Source organism: Canis aureus, chromosome 10, assembly GCF_053574225.1.
Source record: "Canis aureus isolate CA01 chromosome 10, VMU_Caureus_v.1.0, whole genome shotgun sequence".
NCBI lineage: Eukaryota > Metazoa > Chordata > Mammalia > Carnivora > Canidae > Canis > Canis aureus.
The window spans coordinates 12,904,839-12,925,296 of NC_135620.1; the positions used below are offsets into that span (position 1 = coordinate 12,904,839).

Sequence of the window (20,458 nt, forward strand, 5' to 3'; positions counted from 1 at the left end):
TAATTCAAATCTGTGTCCTTAGAGTCATCTTTATAATGAATGAGACACATATATATAAGCTATTAATAATACCACATAGTGACAAGTATTGTCTTACTCTTAGACCTTACTTGCGTATTGAATTAAACCATGGGAAAAAATAAAATATTAATTTGAACATCAAACATGAAAGATTGCAATTTTCATTGATGGATCATTTTGTATATATATTTTAGTTTGAAAAATAATGTGGCAGATGTTACTTGGTCTGAATTTTAAGATTTGTAGGATTGAACGGTTAACCTGCTTAAATTTTTGTTAATAGCAAAGTCTGATGTTGACTTTTCTTAATATTTTGCTATCACCAGTAATTATGAGAGAAATTTAGTGTGCTTAACTCTTCAATAATTATTTACAAAGTTATACTGTGATTTTTTTTATTTTAAAACTATTTACTACCGTATGTAGTGAAGTTATAATATTAGATAAATGTAACAAAGACACTCTTTTCAGAACATTGCCAAGTCCTAAGACATGTTATTGGGCTATAACCATTACTAATTAAACTTCTGAATCATATGTAGCATTAAATATTTCAATATTGCTGTGTCTTTACCTAGCGACACTGGGACATTATATTCAAAAATAATTGGGTACTTACTGTCCCAAAGTACTTCAGAAATAACATTATAATTAAAATAATCACCATGGCAACTTTGATAAGTAATGCTTAGGACCAGGTTTCCCAGCAACTACTGTTTTCAGATGCTTATAATTTTTAAACACCTAATTTTCTCAGGATTGGAAAGCTCTCTGTGATATTATATGGCCTAACTTGCCTAGTCTGCAAGATAAAAACATCCTTGGGAAATACAGCCATTTTGACTCTACTATAATTGTTGACTGATTATTACGGACACTGTATAAAATTGTGGCCCATGTTACCTTTAGGCCACAGGGGAATATCTTTCCTAGGCGTCCCCATTGTGATGAGTACAAATTAGGGACCTGAATGTCATCTTCAAACATAAACACTCTGAGCTCCTGCTTCCTGAAGTGTTAATCTTGTTACATTTTTTGCTTAATCCTTCTCACATGAAATTTCCCCTCATCCTCTGTGGTATGAATCATTGCCCAGTTCTCTTGCCACTTCCACTAGTCAGTGTAGAAATATCAGCACATCCTCTGTCTCTGCATCTTCTCACTCTGTATCCATGGCCTGTTGGATGCTTGGATTGGAAGCCTATTCTTCCAGTTAAGCAGTCCTTACATGGTCCTTTCATGGCCCTTTTAGGCAGGGGAAAAAAGTCTTAAAGACCTCATCCTTTTTTTTTTTTTTCCAAAAATTTTATTTATTTATTCATGAGAAACACAGAAAGAGAGGCAGAGACACAGGCAGAGGGAGGAGAAGCAGCCTCCATGCAAGGAGTCAGGTGTGGGACTCGATCCCGGAAATCCGAGATCAGGACCTGAGCCAAAGGCAGATGCTCAGCTGCTGAGCCACCCAGGTGTCCCAGACCTCATCCTTTTATACAATAAAGATTAAAAGAAGAACTTTGAATGTCATTTCTTATTTTATTTTAGTCAATGGCAAATTTAAATACATTTTAAGAGTTGACAGTTAAAATCCTCGTTCTAGCACTTTCATAACCTTAATCTCTGAGTTTGTTTCTCATTTGAGAAATCTAGGCTAATAAAAGTCTTTACTTACTTGAGTTTTCATAAGGGTTGACCTGATATAAACCAGTGGTGCCTGATACAGAGAAACACAATATGTGTTCATTATTAGTAGTAATAATGTACTAAAGATTAGTAAAAGGCTTGTATATATTCTTTTACTCTTATGAGTGAAAGGGAACCTTTAAAGGTACATGACATTGATCTATAAGAATGAAAGAAAATATTTTATTTTTCATAAAATGATACCTAGCAAAGAATCCTGATGGCCCATTAGGTTGTGTACCAGTTCTTGAAATTAACTACTCTGGCTTTGCCACTTGTGATTTATAATCTTGAGATACTGCAAGTAGAGTTTTGGTGGTAACTCCAGAGATTGGCTGATGAATTGGGGAAGGTGGAATCCCACAGAGGTTAATCAGGCACAACCAGATAATCAGAGACCGAATAGAGCAAACACTGCAGGTCTGTAGGAACATAGTAACTACTGAGATTCTTGAATGTTCTCCGGGCCCGGAATGAATCATCTTCTCTGGTTCCCCCAGGAAGTCAAGACTGCAAAATCAGAAGAAACATATCTTCCTCCTCTGTGACAGATTCAGTACAAGTGGCTTGTCTTAAAAATGTTTCTACTCTTCCAGTTTTCCCCTTGCATTGCCACCACAGTACTGGAGTGGCTAAAACTGTTATAAGTTTAGAAGATTATACTCATATTTGGGGCCAGCATCTATCTCTTTTGTCTAAGACTTTATCAGTAAACCCAGCCATTGTGACCCACACTCCAAATTTCCAATAGAGGATTCTCTCTCCTCTGAGAATTGGAGTTCTTTCCTCAGTGAGACTTCAGATGTGTCCTGATTATATCCTTGAAAAATCAGCAGTACTCCCTGAATCAGTCTTTTATTTCTTGGGGAACAGTTAAGCCCCATTTCTACATCTTAATCATAATAATAGTAAAGTGCATTCTATCCTTTTAACTTGCTCTAGTTCAAACATTTGATAGTCTCTTATATCTAGGGTTTATCAGTTTGGTACCATTTAAAAGAAAGAATTAAACAATATTCAACAATGGAGATGATAAAAACTTTTTTCTGTTCATAAAATACTGTACAGTAATAAAAATAATCAAGTTTACATTTATTAACATGAAGATGCTACCATGATAGATCAGTTGAAGAGAGTGGTGGCACTGAAAGGCAGAAACAGATAACCCCCATCTATTGCAACTTCACTGAATTTTCTGTGTCTGTATTTAAATATGAAGAGTAATGCCAGAAACAACAATAACATTTATTAAGCATCCATAAGCCAGGCAATGGAGGAAGCATTTTATACTATTTATCTTAATCAGTCTTGACTCTAACCTTATGAAGTTAAATGTGGCAAAAACAAACCTAAAATTTAACAAGAAAGGCTAACTGACATGTGCAAGTACACCAAGCTATTGGGTGATACAATGAGGACTTGAGAGGCAGTCAGAAGGCACCTGGGTGGCTCAGCTGGTTAAGTGTCTGCCTTCAGCTCAGGTCATGGTCTTGGGGACCTGGGATCGAGCCCCACATCAGTTTCCCTCATCAGTGGGGAATTTGCTTCTCCATCTGCCCCTCCCTCTGCTTATTCTAAATAAATAAATAATAAATAAATAAATAAATAAATAAATAAATAAATAAATAATAAATAAATTTAAAAATTAAGGAAAGCATGTAAAATAAAAGAGATCTCAGGGCATATTCCTCCAAACTCTAGTGGAGACAGAAATATTCAGGGGCTATCACTGAAGGATGGGGTTCAGCCTAATGCGGGGCTAGGACCCTAGGACCCTAGGATCATGCCCTGAGCCAAAGGCAGATGCTCAACCACTGAGCCACCCAGGCACTCCCATGCATACATTCTCTGACTGGAAGGTATTTATTGTGCATCCATTAATGTCAGGTGGTGTTCTAGGCAGTGGGGATAAAGAAATTCATAAAACAGGTTAGATGTTTTTTCTTGTGAAGCTTCTATTCTTGTGGGAGATAATGGGCAATAACAGATAGCCATGGAAATGAAGTCCATCTTTCTTGATAATTTAGATAAACAAAGCAAACTGCTCTGGCAAAGCTTAAGTAAGGTATAGTGATTGAATGGCTGAGGAAGGCTTTTCTGGGGATGTAATGTTACACAATGAAGTAAATGTTTAGAAAGAGCCAGACCGGGGAAGGCCTGGTAGATGAGCACTTTAGAGAAAAGACAGGGCAAAAGATGAAATCCCTAAGTACAAATGGACTTGGCAATTTTAAGGGGCAGACTTAATCTCTAGCCTTCCGTTATTTAGTGCACGGGCTGTGATGAGACATGACAGGTTTAAAGAAAGGCCTTAAACATGATCATGAATACCTCTTTATGAGAAGTCTGAGGTTAAAACAAATATAGTGCAATTATCTGCTTCTTTAACAAAATTAAGTAGCTCTTTCCATAATCAAAGGAGAAAGAATTTCAACATGCAGAGCACTCCATATTAACATAAAAAACAAAATTCTGGCAATGCATCAAGAATGCGATAAAAATTAAACAAAAGGGAAGCGTGTAAAAACTATCCTCATTATTGTTGTGCATTAATTCTTTTGTTCAATTATATTGGCAAAGGAGAATTTAAAAACCAAGCAGATTAATGATTCTAAAAGTTTAAGCTCCTTTATCTTCAAACTACAGAATGATGTGTGCTCTGCCTCCATCTGGTCTTATTTTCTATTTATTTGTCATCGTGTATTCAGTATTCAGTTATTTCAGCAAGGAGCAATTCCTTAGCAAAAATTCACTGTTTTCCACCATAATAAATGAGCACACTGCAGCTCAGTACAGCCTTTTATGCGTGCTTTTTACACAGGTGGATTTATAAGGGAAGTCTCACCTGCTTCTCATGTGGCTCTTCCCAGTAGGGTCCAGTTGATCTTGCAGAAAGGTAGTATGTTTTCTAACATATAACTTAAGAACTTCCTCATTGACAAAACTTGATGCAAATCAATTCTGCCCATCAGTGACAAGATATATGAATTCCCTCTTGGTTAGTTTAGCCTCAAGCACTGAATTTTCTTGTTCTTATTCTGTGGAGTATATGTTGCAAAAAAAAAAAGGGGGGGGGGGAGAAAGAATGTGTCTGCATGATGAAAACTCATCTATCATTTTAAAAACATTCCCTTAGGGATACCCGATTGACTCAGTTGGTTAAGCATCTGCCTTCAGCTCAGGTCATGATCCCAGGGTCCTGGGATGAAGCCTTCATTCTAGCTCCCTGCTCGGTGGGGAGTCTGCTTCCCCCTCCCTCTCTGCCTCTCCCCCTGCTCTTCTGCTCTTAATAAATTCAATCAATCAATCAATCATAAAGCAATGCTACCTATAGTCATCATGTACGTTACATCGCCAAAACTTTCTTTAATCTTACAGCGGCAAGTTGGAACCTTTTATCTTCTTCCAATTCCTCCTTTTCACATCCCGCCCCCTGCACCCCTGTAACAACAGATCTCTCATATCTTCTGCTATGAGTTTGGTGTTTTGTTTTGTTCTAGTTTAGTTTTAGATTCCACATATAAGTGAGATCAAACAGGTAATGAACATCTTTCTCTGAGTTATTTCACTGAGCATAATGCTTTCAAGATCTGCCATGTTGCTATAAATGGAAAGATTTACTTTTTTATAGTTGAATGATAGTCCATCCTACATACTCATGACAGCTTCTTCCTTTTCCCTTCATTAATGGACACTTAGGTTGTTTTCATGTTTCAGCTCTTGTAAAACAATGCTGCTGTGAACATGGAGGTGCAGGTATCTTTTTGAGTTAGTGTTTGGTTTCATTGCTTCCCAGAAACAGAATTGCTGAATCACGTGGTAGTTCTGTTTTTAATTTTGAGCAACACCTTTACTGTTTTCCACAGTGGTTGTACCCATTTTCATTTCCACCAACAGTCCACACACGTATCCATTCTTCACATCCGTACCAGCATTTTTATTGCTTATTTTTTGATGATGTCCATTCTAAGAAATTTCAAGTGATATCTCATGGTGGTTTTAATGTGAATTTCCCTGATGACCATTTTTCTTGTACTTCTTGGCCATTCATATATCTTTTTTTGAAATACATCAATTCATGTCCTTTTCCCAATTCTTAATTGGAGGTGGGGTTTATTTTTTGTTTTTTAATTGTTCAAATTCATAGTATATTTTGAATAGAAAACCCTTATTAGGAGCAGAATTTAATTAAAGTATTTATTGATAGGTAAGGACTTACTATGGCTATTAGTTGTTTTCTGGTTACTGTATAGATCCATTGTTGTTTCTTATCTTGCTTTCTTTGATTGATGTCTTTTGGTTTCAGTATGCTTTGACTTCTTTCTCATGTTCCTTTGTATAATTGCTACAAGATTTCCCCCTGTTGTTAGCATGAGGATTACCTAACATATCTCAAAAGCATAACATATATTTTAAGCTGTAGCAACTTAATTTCAATAGAATTCCCAAGTTTTACACTTTTATTACTTCTCTCCCTCATATTTTAGGTTATTGTTGTAACAGTTAACAATTTTTGTATTGTGTGGCTAATTACAGATTACTGTGGTTATTTTTACTAGTCCATTTTTTTTTTTTAATTTTCAAACTAGAGTTTAGGCTTATTGTGCACCATCATTATCATACTATAGAATCTATAATGATATATTTGCCATTACCAGTGCTTTTTATGCTACCTTTTATGTTTTTGTTAACAAGTGTCCTGCAACTCAACCATCTTGTAAGGTGGGTAGTGAATGAATTCCTTTAGCTTTTTTAATTTGAAGTCTTTACTCCTCTGCTTCATTTTTCAAGGAAAGCCTTACTAGGAAACAAAATTCGGGGTTGCTTTCTTTTTCCTTTCAATATTTTGAATACATCATCCCATTCTCTTCTGGCTTAAAAAAATTTCTGTTGAGAAATCTGCCAGTAAAGGCCCCCTCGTACATAACTTCTCTCTTGCTACTTTTAAAAAAAAATTCATTTTTTTGTGTGTGTGTTTTGAATTTTATCAATTGAATTATGATGTGCCTTAGTGATCTCTGTTCAGGTTCTACCTATTTGGAATTTGTTGGGCCTCAAAGATCTGGATGCCCATTTCTTTTCCTAGGTTTGGGACATTTTCAGCCATTATTGTTTTAAATATGCATTCTGGCCTTTCTCCTTCTCTTCTTCTGGAATTCCCATAAGGCAAATAGAGGCATACCTCATTATATTGCATTTGACTTTCTTGTGATTCACAGGTAATATATTTCTTTAAAATTGAAGGAGTGGAGCAACTCTGCATCCAGCAAGTCTATTGGTACCTTTTTTTTTCTTTTTCCAACAGCATTTGTTCCCTTGATGTCTCTGTGTCACTTTTTTTTGGTAATTCTCACAATATTTCACCTTTTTTCATTATCACTATATTGGTTATGGTGGTCAGTGATGAGTTATTTTTTTATATTATTATTCTAAATATTTTAAGGTGCCATAGGCTATGCCCATATATAATGGTGAACACAATCAACAAATGTATGTGTTCTAACTAGAACAAGCACTGTCTATCTCCTCCACCCAGTGTCTCTTCCTCTCCTTGGCCTTCCTAGTCTGTGAAAGAGAAAAATTTTGAAATAAGGGCAATTAATAATCCTACATTGGTTTCTAAGTGTTCAAGTGAAAGTAAGAGTCCCATATCAATCCTTTAAATCAAGTTAGAAATGATTAAGCTTAGTGAGGAAGACATGTTGAGAGCTGACACAAGCCCAAAGCTAGACCTTCCAAGCCAAAGAGCGAATTTATGAATGCAGGGGAAAATTTCTTGAAAGACATTACAAGTTCTACTCTAGGGAATACATAAATGATATGAACGTTAAATGGCCTTGTTACTGATACAGAGAAAGTTTTAGTGGTCTGGATAGAAGATCAAAGCAGCCACAAATTCCATTAAGCCAAAGCCTAATCCAGAGCAAGGTCCTAACTTTTTTCAATTTTGTGAAGGCTGAAAGAGTTGACTAGTTGTAGAAGAAATGTTAGAAGCTAGCAGATTCATTTATAAGGTTTAAAGAAAGAAACTATTTCCATAACATTAAAGTGCAACATGAAGCTGCAAGTGCCAGTATAGAAGCTGCAGCAAATTTTCCAGAAAATCTAGCAAAGATATTCATGATGGTGACTACACTAAACAACAGATTTCCAATGTAGACAAAGTAGCCTTTATTGGAAGATGCCATCTAGGACTTTCCTAGCTAAAGAAAAGTGAATGCCTGACCTCAAAATTTAAGAAGACAGACGGACTCTCTTGTTAGGGTCTTACACATGTAGTAACTTCAGGTTAAAGTCAATGCTTATGTGCCATTTTAAAAAATCCTAGGACCTTTAAAAATCATGCTAAGTATAGTCTACTTGTGCTCCTTAAGTGGAACAACAAAGTTTGGATTACAGATCTTCTGTTTATAATATGGTTTACTGAATATTTTATGACCCACTGCTCAGAAAAAGCTATTCCTTTCAAAATATTACTGCTCATTGACAAAACACCTGGTCATCCAAGAGCTCTGATGGAGACGTACAACAATTTAATGTTGTGTTCACTCCTGCTAATCCAGTATCTAAGCTGCAGCCCATAGATCAAGGAGTAATTTCAACTTTCAAGTTTTATTTTTAAGAAACACATTTTGTAAGGATATAACTGCCATAGAGAATTATTCCTCTGATGGATCTGAGCAAAGTTAATTGAAAACCTCCTGGAAAGAAGAAAAAAAAAGAAAAGAAAAGAAAAGAAAACCTCCTGTAAAGAATTCACAATTGTAGATGCCATTCAGAACATTTGTGCCATTCAGAACATTGGAAGAGGTGAAAATATCTGTATTAACAGAAGCTTGGAAAAAGTTGATTCCAACTCTCACGGATGACTTTGAGGGGCTCAGGACTTCTATGGAGGAAGTAACTTCAGGTGTCGTGTTAATAGCAAGAGAGCTAGAATTACACATGGAGCCTCCCAGTGTAATGGAATGGTTGCAGTCTCATGAGAAAGTTAAATGGATAAAGAGTTGCTTCTTATGGATGAGCAAATACCATGGTTTCTTTAGAGGGAGTCTACTCCTGGTGAAGATGCTGAGAAGACTGTTGAAATGACAGCAGAGGATCTCAAATATGACACAAAAATAGTTGATAAAGCTAAAGTGGGATTTCAGAAAATTGATTCCAATTTTGAAACACACTATACTGTGGTAAATGTTATCAAATAACATCATGTGCTACAGAGAAATTGTTTGTAAAAAAAAAAAAAAGACTATCAGTGTGGCAAAATTCATTGTTGTCTCATTTTTAAAAATTGCCACAGCCACTCCAGCTGTCAGCAACCACCACCCTGGAGAGTCAGCAGCCATCAACACTGAAGCAAGACCCTCCATAAAGCAAAAAGATGAGAACCCAGTAAAAACTCAGATGATAGCATTTTTAAACAATTAAGTATTTTTCATGAAGATATATACATTGTCTTTTAGACATACTGCTACCTAATAGACTAACCTATACTATCAATACTAGGGAAACCTAAAAATTCATTTGATTCAGTTTATTGCCATATTTACTCTTTCATTACTGTCTGGAGCTGGACCCACATTTCTGAGGTAGGCCTGTGCATATTCAGATCAATATTAGAGAGAGAGAGAGAGCGCATTATAACATGTTTAAGGATAATTGCACATAACACCTATACTTCTCTGATTAGGCTATTCTGACATGTGTATGTGGGAAACAGGTCTACCATTTGTCCCATCATAACAACTCTCTTGTTTTCTCATCAGACACTAGTAGAAGCTAGATTTCTGAAAGAGATTAATAATCCACAAAAATAAGGGGCTAAAAAAATGATAGGTACTGCCATGATGTTGCTTACTCGTTGGCTGTCAATGTAGATACGTAGGTTCATTTGGACAGTCCAAGTGAAGTTTGACAATGAGCTACTGGTGAAAGCTTGAAAAAGACAAAACGTTACTATATTGACTGAACATCCTTAATGGGGAATTGTGCCTGTCATCTGGTAAAAAGAATAACCACAGGTACCTTTTATTCACATAATAATGGATGCTTTCCAAAAGTGCTTCTTAGTAATTTTCTGTAAACATACACCCAACAGAGCTTCTCTCTGGTATGGTACCTTATCATGCACAAACAGCTTCCACTCATGCTTTTAGGTTTTAACTTAGGATATCTATGCAGAGATACACAGTTCCCGGAGAATAACGGGGTGGGTGCGCTGACCTAGGCCAGGCCCCTATCTTAATGTTTGTGCCCTTCCATCTCCCAGGCAATGAGACTCTGGATGGTGGCTGATCTGATAGAAGCAGGTCCTATGTTCCAAGGGAGTTTGGCTCCAAATGTTTAGTTGTAATGCAGGCATTAGGAACACAATGAATTCTAATTACACAGCACTATACAAACTATATTGTAGAGCATTCTAATTCAACTGTCCCTGTCTGTACACTGTTATTTCAGTGGTAAATTACATTTCAAATTCTGGCTGTGGAACAGGTTTTTCCTCCCACAGGGGAGCATTTAAGGACTCAGAATTTGTGAAATATCAAATCTGGGCGAAAATTTCAACTCATCCAGCCCAACATTGTTATTCTTCTGGTTTGTGATACCAAGACATAGAGAGGATGAAGAACTTGACTTGGCCGCAGGGGCAGAAAAGAACCCCAGTTGAACCTGATTCCACTGGGCCAACTGTGTGGCTTGGCCCTGGGCCAGTCGCCTGACAAGGAGTGTCTTTTTTTTTTTTTTTAAGGGGCCAAGTTATGTGCCTGTGGGGATGAATCTGCCCAGAGTTGAGCTGTTTTCCTAATGCACATGAAGAAGCTGTATAGAAATATATATATGTATATAGGGATCCCTGGGTGGCGCAGCGGTTTGGCGCCTGCCTTTGGCCCAGGGCGCGATCCTGGAGACCCGGGATCGAATCCCACGTCGGGCTCCCGGTGCATGGAGCCTGCTTCTCCCTCTGCCTGTGTCTCTGCCTCTCTCTCTCTCTCTCTCTGTGACTATCATAAATAAAAAAAAAAAAGAAATATATATATGTATATATATATGTATGTATGTATGTATCTGCACTGGAGTGGTCCTGCTCCTTTGCTCATTGTTAGGTCTGTGATGTTCCTGCACCACTGATAGATATGTTTGTTATTACAGTGCTGTAGCATTCCAGGGAATGAATGCAATGAAATCTGTTCATTGTTCACTTTCAGATATTTGGGGTATTCCCAGTTTCAGGTTATTACAGATAATGCTGTGAACAATTTCACATTCATGTAATCATTTTAGCAGTATTTGCTGATTATAAAAATTATCCTGAGTTTTACATTTGCCAACACATGAAATTTGAAAATGACCCCATCTCTAGAGATTTTGATTCAATAGATGTGGGATGGGACCCACAAAGTACATGTGCGACAGTGTTTAGGTCCTACATGATTCTGCTCTCCAGAATCATGCCCTGGGTTTTCTCACTGAGTGAATGAGATATGTTTCCTGTTGAAAGTGGGGGTTCCTTTAGAGGGCATGTCTTTAAGTTGTAAACCAACTGTGAAAGCTAGTTTTAGTTTGATTGATTTCTGAACTAAAGAAAAATTGGTACTTATCATACGTGCATTTTAATATTTAACTTCTAAGAGTTCAAAGTGTATGTCATCGTCTACTGCTTTGGGAACTCTTGGGCACATCTCGGTTTAAGTCTGTGTAGCCCAAGGCTGGATTGTTCATACTTAACAGGGTTGGAAAAGGGGAGGAGCAGGAAGGAAGAAGAGAAGACTGGCAGTTTTAGGACCCCTCCAGCTCACCTCTCACTATTAAATGTGAGACACAGGATAATCAACTCTTCTTGTTCAAGGACCCCTCCTCCATTCTCTGCAAGCCCCCTGAATGCATTCCGAGAGCTTGCACAAAGTGAATCTGGCAGGAAATGATGTTAGCCATTACCAAATGCTTTTTGGTAACTAATGTAATTTTCATAGTATCAATGGAAAAGTTTGTATCTAGACCTTTTATGTACTCAAAACAGTAATAGCTTTAAAAAAAAGGGTAGATGAATGTTTCAATAGAACTCAAATAATTTCTCCTTGTTTTCCTATTAGTAGTCCAGAAAATGAAGCAAAACTGCAAAGATTTTAGCTTGTGAATGGGAAAGGTAATGATGAACATGGCAATGAATCCTCCATTTTCAGGTACTGAATTCAGGTATTCAGGTACTGCTGGGTGTTGATAGACTGCTCCTTAAAATATTTTATATAAACTTAGCTCTCATACCAAAGTAGAGCAGTAAAACTTAAAACCACAAAGGAAATGAAAATGCTTTATAAAGTAATGCACATGAAGCTGTAATTTGTGGATGGGTGGTGGAGAAGGCACTGCTTGATGTCCCTTGCCCTGCACACTATGCTGAAAGCCAGAAATGGGCATTTAAACCTGCAAGCATGAGTATCAGGACTTGCAGAATGTCTGGTAGGGAAATAATACCCACAGTCCTATCTGCTTCATTTATTACTAACCAACCAATGGACCTATAAGTAGAAAAGTAGGCTGCATGTGAAAGTTGAAAGAAAAAATTGAAGAATGGACATTATAAAAAATGTCTTTCATATACTCTACAGTGGAAACAGCCCACAAATGAGAAAAAATAACAGCATATAGATCCATGTAAAAGTCTTAGGCTCTAATGTTATAATGCTTTGATTTCCTTGACTACTCTTAAGAAAAATTAGCTGGCTATATCCTGCCATTTTCATGTCAAAATATTAATATTCGAAAGATACATCTGAAAAAATGAAGTACCAGGTAGCTATAATACTCTTCTAAACAGGGCAGCCCTGGTGGCGCAGCGGTTTATCGCTGCCTGCAGCCCAGGGCGTGATCCTGGAGACCCTGGATCGAGTCCCATGTCAGGTTCCCTGCATGGAGCCTGCTTCTCCCTCTGCCTGTGTCTCTGCCCCTCTCTCTCTCTCTGCATCTCTATGAATAAATAAATAAAATTAAAAAAAAATACTCTTCTAAACATCTGTTTTCATTTTTAGAGTGGTAGTTCAGTTTATATTAACTATAGATGATGTTCCACATGGAAAATAAATCTAAATGAGCACTAAAACCTTATTCTTTTATCATGTCTTTTCTGTAAGAAGTCCATTTAATGTGAGCAGCCCCAGTGGCCCAGCAGTTTAGTGCCACCTTCCGCCCCGGGTGTGATCCTGGAGTCCCGGAATCGAGTCCTGCATGGGGCTCCCTGCATGGAGTCTGCTTCTCCCTCTGCCTGTGTCTCTGCCTCTCTCTCTCTCTCTCTCTCTCATGAATACATAAATAAAATCTTTAAAAAAAAAAGTTCAGTTAATGTATGTTCATATTATTCAGAGGATAAATAAAATGAACTATAATAAAGTGAAATATATTATTTTCATGTCTTATTTTCTACTCCAATCTTTTAAGATGAATGGCTAATATTCTGAGATACTATTCTAACAAAGCACCTTTAAAACAGGAGGGGGTTGAGAAGGCATCATTGTCTGATTTCAAAGGTTTACAACTTAGACCTGAGGCAACCACTTCACTTTTGGTTACTTTGGAGACCCTCTTCTGCATATGGAACAGTTAACCATCCCCCACCCCTGTAGAGCATGAGAACAGGAGGGAGATAAAAAGAGGGGGAAGTGCAATTTGGATATTGTGTTTGTAATGATACTGTGCTGGGAATGGTATTGATATCATAGCTTGCTTTAGGTTAAAAAAAATCCTTGGTCATCTTTCTCATGCCATTCAACATAAATTTAATAGTTCTAAAGGAAGGCCTTAAGTTTGTCAATTATGTGATATAACACAGTACAATAATTTATTAAATATATTGCAAATTAAAATGATGGTTTACATCTAGGATCAGAGAATACATTATATCCTATCTAAGCCACATTTTGTTTTCAATATCAATGAGGACAACTAAAAAGCCCTCTTCTGAGCTACTGAAGATAGAATTGATTCTCTGGGTAAGATAGTTTCCTACTAGACAGCATGAATACCAAAAATATTTTGTCATCTCTAGCTGAGTCTCAACTTAAAAATATTCCTTATCTGAATTATCTAAAAGCTAGTGCAATACCTATATGACAAAGAAATGGAATTATTCCTACCATATATGTTTCTAATAAACTAGGTTGAGCTAAAAACTGGTCTTTGTGCCCTAGCAAGATGTCTTCTAGTAAAAGAAATTTTATTCTTTTCTTTTTTGAGACAGAGCATGCAAATGCATGAGCACGAGGAGAGGGAAAGAGAGAATCCCAAGTAGGCTCCATACTTGTTGAAGAGCTGGACTCCAGGCTCAATCTCATGATCCACAGACCCTGACCCAAGTCAAAGTCAAGAGGGAGAAGCCCAACCAACTGGGCCCCTCAGGTGCCCCAAGAAATTATTGTAATAAGAAAAAAAGTCAAGATTGATACCTTGAAAAAACTTCTATTACATCTTATTTTTCTTAAGACCCTTTTTGATATTACAGTGAAGTTTCTGTTGTTCGGTGGATGAACAAGACAATTACTTTTTTATTCTGCCAGAGAATAATAACTGCTCAAACAAGAGAGCTTAGGAAGGGAGGGGCACCATACTCTCCATGTTCCCCATATCAACCATAAATAGCCCATTTCCCACAGAAATAGCCACTGTAAATACTGCTTTGTGTGTCTTTCTAGTCTCTTTTCTCTATGTACACATCTAACAACACAAAGAATCATCTATACAGTAATAAGCTTTCTCTTTTGTCAATATATGTTTTTCTCTATCAACAAGTACACTTCTATAACATTTTTAATTATTAAAAGGGTTCTATCATATAAATGTCCTAAATTAGTAGAAATGGATGCCTTAGATATTCCTACTTAAGATTTTCAAAAAGCTCAACTAATATTCGATAAAGGAGGAAAGACTATCCATTGGAAGAAAGACAGTCTCTTCAATAAATGGTGCTGGGAAAATTGGACACCCACATGCAGAAGAATGAAACTAGACCACTCTCTTTCACCATATACAAAGATAAACTCAAAATGGATGAAAGATCTAAATGTGAGACAAGATTCCATCAAAATCCTAGAGAAGAACACAGGCAACACCCTTTTTGAACTTGGCCGTAGTAACTTCTTGCAAGATACATCCACGAAGGCAAAAGAAACAAAAGCAAAAATGAACTATTGGGACTTCATCAAGATAAGAAGCTTTTGCACAGCAAAGGATACAGTCAACAAAACTCAAAGACAACCTACAGAATGGGAGAAGATATTTGCAAATGACATATCAGATAAAGGGCTAGTTTCCAAGATCTATAAAGAACTTATTAAACTCAACACCAAAGAAACAAACAATCCAATCATGAAATGGGCAAAAAACATGAACAGAAATCTCACAGAGGAAGACATAGACATGGCCAACATGCACATGAGAAAATGCTCTGCATCACTTGCCATCAGGGAAATACAAATCAAAACCACAATGAGATACCACCTCACACTGGTGAGAATGGGGCAAATTAACAAGACAGGAAACCACAAATGTTGGAGAGGATGCGGAGAAAAGGGAACCCTCTTACACTGTTGGTGGGAATGTGAACTGGTGCAGCCACTCTGGAAAACTGTGTGGAGGTTCCTCAAACAGTTAAAAATATACCTGCCCTACGACCCAGCAATTGCACTGTTGGGGATTTACCCCCAAAGATACAAATGCAATGAAACGCCGGGACACCTGCACCCCGATGTTTCTAGCAGCAATGTCCACAATAGCCAAACTGTGTAAGGAGCCTCGGTGTCCATCGAAAGATGAATGGATAAAGAAGATGTGGTTTATGTATACAATGGAATATTACTCAGCTATTAGAAATGACAAATACCCACCATTTGCTTCAACGTGGATGGAACTGGAGGGTATTATGCTGAGTGAAGTAAGCCAGTCGGAGAAGGACAAACATTATATGTTCTCATTCATTTGGGGAATATAAATAATAGTGAAAGGGAATATAAGGGAAGGGAGAAGAAATGTGTGGGAAATATCAGAAAGGAAGACAGAACGTAAAGACTGCTAACTCTGGGAAACGAACTAGGGGTGGTAGAAGGGGAGAAGGGCGGGGGGTGGGAGTGAATGGGTGACGGGCACTGGGGTTTATTCTGTATGTTAGTAAATTGAACACCAATAAAAAATAAATTAAAAAAAAAAGATTTTCAAAAAGCCCATAATTCAAAGGATGTTAACAAAAGTTAAAAATACATTTCTACATCAGTTAAAACCCTTTGGAATCCAAGTACTGATGGAAGTTATATTCAAGCAGAAAAAGGAACCACTTCGTATTGAAATTCTAGTGAGTCATCTCAGAGGAGAACAGGACAGGACAGACTCTTGAACAAAAAATGATACAAGAATGTCTGGGTGATGTCTATGACTCTGGGTCCTGAAAGGAAGGTGCTATGTTCTGATACAATATCTCACATGTAGCTTGCAGAAAGCATGTCTAGGGTCACCTGTTACTAGCCTTAAAGATAATCAGATACTTTATTTAGTGGACTGTATTCTTACATTTATTATAAAAAGTCTCAAAGAAGACATCATTATGAACGGATTTTGCCTTATAAGAGGTAGCTCCAGAAGAAATATTGTTACAATCTTCAGTCCTTTTTTTAAGTTTTATTTATTTATTCATGAGACACACATACAGAGGAGCAGAGACATAGGCAGAGGGAGAAGCAGGCTCCTTGCAGGGGGCCTAATACAGGACTCCATCCCTGGACCTTGGGATCAGGACCTGAGCTGAAGGTAGACACTCAACTATTGAGCCACCCAGGTGTCTCACATTCTTCAATCTTAAAGAATGATAAATAAGATAACATTTTTTTTTCTAACAAGAAAGGAATGAAATTATTTGGGGAATGTGTATATTGAATTAGATGGGTGACAAAACAATCTTATCTTTTATGTTGAGTGTTATGCAAAGTGTCCTTGAAAAGCCTGCAAGCAGTAAAATAAAAGAAGTGCTGAGCATCAGGAGGTAAAGTTACTAGACCATCTACTAAATCATCTAAATTAGGAATGAGATAGAGATGCTGAGGGCAGGGGGAGGATAGTAAATTACTTTAACTTCAAAAAAAGTCACCATACATTTTATTGATTTACCATTCACTTTGTTAAAACCTGATAATTACAGTTTTAACCTAAATTTCATAAATATCCTAACAACTTAAAGTTCTTGTGACTCAAGTGTGTGTGTGCGTGCATGTGTGTGTGCATGTGTGTGTGTGTGTGTATATATAAAATTTAAATCATGACAGTATATTACCCATTTGATTTCACTCTGATATCAGATCTTATAAATTAAATTCATTGAATGTTTACACTTGACCCACTATGTGCCAAGTATCCTGCATGGTTCCAGACAGGGAAACTGCTTCATCTAATTGCACTTGAAGGCCTCTTGATAGTTAGCATTTTTTAGCAATAAAGCATTGTTTCATTAAGGTAGGTACATTGTATTTCTAGATATAATGCTATTACAGTCAATAGATGACAGTATAGGTAAACACAATTGTATGCACTAACTGTGGTCACTTCATTTTTTTTTTTATTATTATTATTTTTTTTATTGGTGTTCAATTTACTAACATACAGAATAACACCCAGTGCCCGTCACCCATTCACTCCCACCCCCCGCCCTCCTCCCCTTCTACCACCCCTAGTTTGTTTCCCAGAGTTAGCAGTCTTTACGTTCTGTCTCCCTTTCTGATATTTCCCACACATTTCTTCTCCCTTCCCTTATATTCCCTTTCACTATTATTTATATTCCCCAAATGAATGAGAACATATAATGTTTGTCCTTCTCCGACTGACTTACTTCACTCAGCATAATACCCTCCAGTTCCATCCACGTTGAAGCAAATGGTGGGTATTTGTCATTTCTAATAGCTGAGTAATATTCCATTGTATACATAAACCACATCTTCTTTATCCATTCATCTTTCGTTGGACACCGAGGCTCCTTACACAGTTTGGCTATCGTGGCCATTGCTGCTATAAACATTGGGGTGCAGGTGTCCCGGCGTTTCATTGCATTTGTATCTTTGGGGTAAATCCCCAACAGTGCAATTGCTGGGTCGTAGGGCAGGTATATTTTTAACTGTTTGAGGAACCTCCACACAGTTTTCCACTTGCCATCAGGGAAACAACTGTGGTCACTTCAGCAGCACGTACACTAAACCTGTCTGCACTGAGAAGGCAAAGGCTTTGACTTGCTTTCTTGTGATATTTGCTTAATTGTGGTGGTCTGGAACCAAATCCATAACACCTCAAAGTTATGTATGTACTCTTGTTTCTCTGCATTGTGTTCCTGCATTGTGTGCATAGGAACCTTAGTTTTTTTTCCAATTATTTTTTCCTACCCTGACTGAATAATTATAAATACCCTATTCTCCGGGTCACTGATTGTTTAAGGATAATCAAAACTGCTTTTGAAAATCTGTATAGAAATATTCAACTCAGTTATTTTTCAACTTCTGGATTTCTGGTTTTCTTTTTGGTGGTTTCTGAGGGTTTCTTTGTCAAATTTGTTTTGATCATAACTTGTTTTTCTAACTTTGTGTAGTGGTCTGTGTATTTTTCTAATTTACTAACCTTCCTTCAGAGGATAATTCTGAATTCTTTGCCTGACAGTTAATACATCTTCATTTCTTTAGGAACAGGTATTTGAGCTTTATTTCATTTCATGGTGTCATATTTACCTGATTTTCTGTTTTCCTTGCGTTCTTACATTGGTATTTGTGCATTTGAGTAATGGGGCTTCTCTCACAGACTTGACAAACTTGCTTTGGCCACAATGGATCTTCAAGAATCCACTCATCTGAGTGTCTGGGTATATATGTTGATAATGTCCTGGACAGATGGGTCTGCTCTTGTGCTGTTTTTGGGTGAGGCATCTGAGTGCTGATGTTGGGGATGGGAGGGTATACTAATGGCTGAGAACAGAATACTACTGTTAGCTTGTTTCCCTACCCAAATGATGCTTTGGATGGAGCTCTGGGCTTGTCTGAATTCTCAGGTCAGCCTTACTAGATGGTCAGGACTAACTACTATATTGAATAATAGGTAGAGCTATGATTATGCTTCTGCTGTCCTGACAAGGCAGCAGGACCACACTTAGGGCTTGTACAGCTCATTGTTTTGGGCTCCGAATTAGTCCAGTGTATACTGAATTACCCAGGCTTTACCAATGGTAAAGCCATTGGTTTTGCACTACAGCTAGGGAAAGACTAGGCCTGCAGTCTCTACTCAAGTGCCACTGTAAGGAGGGCTGGTTGATGGGCTATACAGCTTCCTGTGCATCCAGTTGTGTAGGCTGAAGGCTGTATTCATTGTTGGGTAGGGCTACAAATTAGTTTGTCTGGGTGCAGTAGGAACATCTGTAAAGTCACTATAGCTATTTGTTTGGTGTCTTAGTCTGCCTTGCACCCCAAGCACTCTAGCTAAATTGGGCTTTGCTCTGCAGACTATAGGATCTGCCTGTCAGATACTTATCTCAAGAACTGCTGGCTTACATACTCACTTTCCTGATGTCCTTGCTAACCTTACTGGTCAGATGGAGATAGGAGATACTCTCCAGAGAGCGTAAAGCTATGTCTCAGTTCTCTTGCCCGGATGGGATGGGAAGGGGCTGCCCCAGGTATCTCTCAACTTTTGCCAAACAAGCTGTCCCATCAAGAGGGGCCAGAAACTCCCTCAGCCTTGGCTCTGAATTAATCACACTGCCTGGGCATACCAGGGGAGCCCTCCAAGCCCTGTACTGGCTTTGTTCTAGGGGCACTCAGCTCTGCTTTCCTACCTCTCAGCTCATGCATTGCTGGTTGCACAGCTTCTCAGGTGTTCCTGTGAACCCTTCAGGTCAGATGGGTACCAGAAGTCTAGCAGGCTGGGCTAGGTTTCAATCTGGTTGTCTAGGTGGGATGGAGGGGCCACTGTTAAGCAACTCCCATTTTTTCCCCCAGGTAGGCTTTCCCATTAAGAGAGATTGGGAGCTGCTCTCAGTCTTGGGTATGAATTAATCCTCTGGTCTAAATAGCAGGGGGACCCTCCATGCCTAGTATTAGCTTTGTTTTAGGCATAGTTGGCTCTACTGACCTGCCTCTCTGCTCAAGCACTACAGGAAATAGAGCATCCAGGTGCCATTGCCAGCCCCTCTGGCCAGATGTGGTTAGGAGGCACTCTTTCCAGAGTTTGGGAGCAGCTTCTGTGGGCTGGAGCAAACCAGGTTCAAAAACCAGCAAACCTTCTAATTTGCCCTCCACCCAGGTCCTTGTTCAGAGTACATCTGTTACTTGGTTCTGCAGATGAACAAAACCAGTGGTGAGGGTTTTTTCTTGGGCACTGCAGGTATGAACTTGGTATGTTCAGTTCTGAGGGTTAGGTGTTACAAGCCCCTGCCTCTTCTCCATAGCAGTAGCACTAGAGAAGTAGTTGAGCCCCACAGATGCCACTGCAATCCCCATGAGACCAGAGTAGGGTCATACACCACGTGACCTACAATACTGGAGCAAACTAGTTGTTACTGTGGGCTGGAGGAGAAACTGTCTCAAAACAGACCTCTCTGGGTGGTGCTCTACTTGCCTGAGGGGCAGAGTCATCACATAGCCACATCTCTTAACCTTCTAATGCAGCTGGCCTTGGTCTCTAAGCTACAAGGGAGTGCTTCAGCCTCACCTCCTGTATTCTCAAATTCTCTTAGTGATGTCTTGTTCTTAAC

The 20,458-nt window shown here is 38.2% G+C and overlaps 1 protein-coding gene across 4 annotated transcripts in view; it reads right to left on the reverse strand.

Annotated features, from left to right (window-relative positions):
• Positions 1 to 20,458, reverse strand: part of LOC144321982 (uncharacterized) — a 566,375-nt gene that overhangs the window by 118,719 nt on the left and 427,198 nt on the right. Inside the window, exon 9 of one of the 4 annotated variants that reach the window (XM_077911379.1) lies at positions 1,863 to 2,211. The exons of the other annotated variants lie outside the window; for them this stretch is intronic. The gene's annotated coding sequence lies outside the window, so the exon portion shown is untranslated. Of the gene's footprint in view, positions 1 to 1,862; positions 2,212 to 20,458 lie in introns of those variants that run through there. 4 annotated transcript variants of the gene reach the window in all.